At 35.5% G+C, this 5,452-nt stretch overlaps 1 pseudogene; it reads right to left on the reverse strand.

Annotated features, from left to right (window-relative positions):
* Nucleotides 1–4,665: 4,665 nt before the first annotated feature.
* Nucleotides 4,666–5,013, reverse strand: LOC109396264 (non-histone chromosomal protein HMG-14 pseudogene; annotated as a pseudogene).
* Nucleotides 5,014–5,452: the final 439 nt, after the last annotated feature.

The following is a 5,452-nucleotide window of genomic DNA, read 5'->3' on the forward strand; positions in this document are numbered from 1 at the left end:
TTTTGAAGAATAATTTTTCTGGGTATAGAATTCTTGGTTAACAAGTGTTTTTTCCTCTACCAGTTTGAATATGTCACCTTGTTGCCTTCTGAGTTCCATTGTTTCAGAGGTCAGCTGTTATTTGTATTATTGTTTTTCTGAACATGATGAGTCATTTTCTCTTCCTGTTTTAATATTTTCTGTTTTCAGCTGTTTGACTGTGATGTATTGTGATGTGGAACTCTGTCTATTTATCCTACTTGGGGTTTGTTGAGCTTCTTTGATCTGTACATTGATGTTTCATCAATTTGGAAAGTTTCAGCCATTATTTTTCAAACATTTTTTCTACCCCTTTCTCTCATTCCTCTTTTTCTGGGAGTTACATTACATGTATGTCGATATGCTTGATGTTGCCTCACAGGTCTCTGAAATTTTGTTCATTTTTACTTATTAAAAAAAATTTATTCTTTCTGTTCTTTATATGGGATCATTTCTTTTTATATATTTTCAAATTCACTGTTTCTCTGCTAACTCAAATCTTCAGTTTAGCTTCATACAGTGAATTTTTCTTTTTGGTTATTGTACTATTCAAGTTTAGATTTTTCCATCTCATTTTTCAGAGTTTCTATTTCTCTATTGAGAGTCCCTATTTGTTGAATTCTTGTCATTATATTTTCCTCTAATTGTCTAAACATATTTACAATAGCAACTTTGAAGTTTTTGTCTGCTAAATCCAACATCTGCACCTAATCAGTAAGTTCCCATTGACTTTCTTTTTTCCTGAGTATGGCTTATACTTCCTTGTTTCTTTGTGTATCTGATTGTTTTTTGTGGTTTTTTTTTTAAAGACTTCCATTGGGGAATTGGGGGTGGGGTGGGAACAGTGCTGGGGAATTGAGGGAAGGGGAACAGACAAGCTGCTATCGTCCTGTTCCTCAGTCTAGTTGTGGAGGACGCCACCCCACTGGCCCAAGTTGGCACCATCATTGCACCCTTCCTGGGCAAGGCAGATCAGTCACCGGCTTCTGGATGGCCACTCACTGCGGCTGCTGGCCGCTCACACTGGCTGCCGGCCACATACGGTAGCCCATGGCAACCCACTGCCACAGGGGCTGCAGCCTATGCCGTCGCCAGCGACTCGCAGCATCCCAGCTCCAGGTTGAGCCATTGTTCAGCATCTTAGCTGTGGAGGGCAGTGTCACTGGCCCTCACATGAGGGATCCAAACCGGGGCCCTCTGGCATCCCAAGCCAGTTCTTAACCATTGCGCCACTCGGCCGGCCCTGTGTATCTGATTGTTTAAATTAATAATACTTTATAGAATCTCTGGGGTATGATTTTATTTTTCCTAAGGATTTTTGTTTTGTTTGCAATTTGCCTGGACTTAAACTGCAGATTTTTTTTCTTTGTGGGATACACCCACTATCCATTTGTGTTTCTGCTTAGGGTGTTTTTCTTTCTTTTTTCTTATTTTCATGTTTATCCTTGCTTCCTAGTGATTGCCCTGAGCCTGCATAGCTTAGTGATAACTCAGGTATAGGGTGTGCTCAAACACCTTGAATCTGTAAGGTTTCTGCTCTCTGCCAGTAGATCTGTGTATGGGTTGTGGAGTTTATTCAAAGTTCATCCAGTTCTGCCTTGGCTTTCACTTTCCACTAGGGCTCTCATAGATTTCTTCTATGAAGGTGCATACTTTCCCAGTCAGCCAGGCATGTATGGAAAGCTGATCTAGCCCTTCAATTGCTCTCTAATTTCCAGGATGTCTATTACATTTCTTACTGGCTTGCTGCTCACACCAACTAGGCTAGCAAAGGTGCAGATTTTTCCCATTTGCTTGCTACTTTTAATGACAGTGCTGTCAGCCTAAGTTTTCATCTACTTCAATTCAAGTATATCCCTCTGGTGGATATACTTCTGGTTTTCATGGCTATCCCCACTGTGGTAGCATAATTGGTCTCACTGACTGGGAGGCATTGGGAGTAGCCCTAGACAAAAGACTGCAAAATTCCACTGTTCTTACTCAAAGTCCTGGCATTTTTTTAATGAATAATTGCTTCTCTATTTGTTGTTTGACTTTGGTTAATTTCTAGAACTCTGCAAAGGTTGTTTTTTGAAAAATGTGTCCAATTTTATCTTTGTTTTGGCAAGAGAGTATTTGTCAACCTGTTCATATCACCTGAGCCAGAATTCCCCCTTGCTATTATTCTCTTTTGAAAATTCTTTATGCATTCTGGATACTAGTCTTTTATCAGATATGTGTATTGCAAATATTTTCTCCCAGACTGTGGCTTGACTTTTTAACTACTTAATAGTGTGTTTCAAAAAGCAAAATCCTACATTTTTTATGAAATGTAGTTTGATTTTTTTCTTTATGAATTGTGCTTTTTAGTATAACATCTAAGAAAGCTTTGCCTGACCCAAGACAAAGATTTTTTTACTATGTTTTCTTTTAGAAGGTTTACAGTTTTAGGTTTTGCATCTGTTTATGGTTTATTTTAATTTTTTAGTAAGGTATGATTTATGGGTTGAGGTGTTTTTAATTAATGTCCAATTTTCCCAGCACAATTTGTTGAAAAGAATATTATAATATTTGCCCACTGAACTGAATTAGCATTTTTTTCAAAAATCAATTGACCATATATGTGTGAGTATAACTCTGGACTCTCAATTCTGATGTGTTAAAAGGTAAGTTAAAGTGCATTAAATTTTGGAAGAGTTTGGGCAAACATTGATTCAAATCAGGGAGAACCAAGCTGAAAGCGGTTAGGGGCCCAAGCCCTCTACTGACGTGAGCTATGGGGGAAAGCTTTGGTACAGAAGATGCAGATGCAAAGCAAGGAAATTATTTGATTTACTATAGCTTAAGTAGTTGCCTTATTTGGGAAAGCCTAATTGACTGTGATGGTTGTTCTTAAGTTTTTATTTCTTAACCTTGAGGTATTTATTCTGGATTAGGTTTTGGTTTGTTTACATAGGGTGCCAAGGCATTAGAGCCACCCCAGTCTAATGGCCTCCTTTGTTTAACTACTTTAACAGTTCCATTGACATATGTATCTATCCTTTTTCAATATTACACTGTGTTAAATAGTGTAGCTTTGTAGTAAATCTTGAAATAAAGTAGTTTTTTTTTCAAAGTTGTTTTGGATATTCTAGTTTCTTTGTATCACCATAAATATTTCAGAATCACCTTGTTGATTTCTATGAAAAAGTCTACTGGTATTTTGATTGAGATTGCATTAAATCTATAGATAAAATTGGGAAGGATTCACCAATTAACAATACTGATTTTTTAAATTCATAAACATTTATTTGGGTCCTATTTAATTTTTTTCATCAGTGTTTTGTTGTCTTTATTATACCAAACTTGCACGTGTTTTGTTAGATTTATACCAAGTATTTTATGTTTTTATGCTTTTGTAAATGGTACTATTTTTTAAATTTCTATTTTAATTTTTCATTGCAAATACACAGGAATACAATTGATTTTTCTATGTTGATTTTATATCCTGTAACTTTGCTAAACTCACTTATTATAATAGGTTTTCTGTAGCTCTTTGTGATTTTCCATAGACAATTATGTTTATTGCTAACAGAGACAGTTTTATTTCTTCCTTTCAACTGTATGCCCTTTATTTCTTTTCCTTGACTTATTGCACTGGTTTGAACCTCGAGTTAAATGTTCAGTAGGAGTGGTGAGAGTGTACATCCTTGCTTGTTCTTGAACTTAGAGAGGAAATATTAAGTATTTCACCATAAAATATGAGAGTAGATGTAGGCTTTTAGTGGATGTCGTTCATTGAATTGAGGAAGCTCCCTTTAATTCTTAGTTTGCTAAGAGGTTTTATCATAAATAAATGTTGAATTTCTTCCGTGGTTTTTTTCTTTCATAACTGAGATTTTATTGGTTGTTTTGAAGATAAGTACATGACATTTCAATATGTACATAATTCTTAATGTACACACCAAAAATCTAAAAAGTCATGTAGTTGTGATTGTTTTCTAAATAGTTATTCCAGTCACCTTCCAGCTTAAAATTTGGAGGCTAATTTTTCTTAATAAAATATCAAGTACCAATATCTTCAAATGTTGATACACTGTTATATCAAAGTCCTGCTTATTCACAATTTAATATCATATACACTACATACTCATATTTTCAATCTTTCACAGCACATTAACAAAATTACTAGGAAAACTGGACTACTATGATCAAAGATGGCACAGAGCATGCAAAACCCTGACAGGAAGAGAGAGCCAAGATCAAGGAGTGGTTTTCTTTAGGAAACAGTTCTACCAAAAACATGGGGATAAAAGTAATTTAAAATGTTCAAGACATATTAAATGCATGACTGACTCCAAATTGCCATTTAACATGCTTTCCATTATAGGATATAAAAACTACCCCGATTGATGGAATGTTAAGCTGAAACTCAAGACAATCAAAGCCTCCCATATTCAATATCCCATTATTTTCTGGTTATACCAAAAATAAATAACGAGCAAATAATTTCACGTCTTTAAAAAAATTTTACACTTAAAAAAATGGGAGGAGGTGGAATTCCTCCTTTTTAAAAATGTTTCTAGAGCTACTAAAAAAACTTGCATTTACAAAATAGTTGATAAAAATATTCCTCTGGGTTATACAAGAAGGGAGAGAGGGACCGCTGATAAGACACGGTGTATGATATTAATCAGACTGGGCTTCTTTCTCTCCTGCTTCATCAAAGGCTGGACTCTCCTCATTTTTAGTTTCACCATTTTCTGCGGGTAAATATTCTTTAGTTTCTTTGTCAGCCGCTTTAGTCTATTTTCCCTTTTCTTTCCTTTTCCCTTTTGTTTGTACTTTTTTGTTTGCAGATTTGTCGTTTCCTGCTGATTCTTTTGGTTTCTTTTCCACTTTTGCAGAAGAATGTTTAGCTGACAACCTCACGGAGATTCTTTTGGACGTCTCCTTCACTGCCCCATCTGAGAAGCTGACTTTCCTCTTGGGTATTGTGGCAGTGGGACAGGTGTGTGCCAGGTACCTGTAGGCCATGGTGTACTGGGAGCCTTCTCAAAGCTGTCCTGCTTGACAGCTGCTACTGTTTCCCCCACTGGAGCTGCTCTCTTCCATGTCTTTTAACTTCTCTTTCATATTTTCCATTTTTTACCATTCATTGCTGAATACTTGGTGATTTCCTAAGCTTTATATTTCAGTTCACTAATTCTCTCTTCAACTTTGTCTGTTCTTTTGGTCTTGTCATTTGAGGTTTTAAAATTTTAGTTATTACAGTTTTTATTTCTAGAAGTTTTATCTGGTTCATACTCAAATATGTCTAGCTAAGTTTGTTAGTTTATTATTTAGTCATTATATTTTCAATATCTTTTAAAACCATCTTTAAACATATTTAAAATTCTTGTTTTCTATTCTGTATTTCATCCTTCCATTTTATGCAGCATTTGTAGTCTCACCCTGCTATGTGTTGTTTCTGTTG

This window comes from Hipposideros armiger, unplaced genomic scaffold (genome assembly GCF_001890085.2).
Source record: "Hipposideros armiger isolate ML-2016 unplaced genomic scaffold, ASM189008v1 scaffold_511, whole genome shotgun sequence".
Taxonomy (NCBI): domain Eukaryota; kingdom Metazoa; phylum Chordata; class Mammalia; order Chiroptera; family Hipposideridae; genus Hipposideros; species Hipposideros armiger.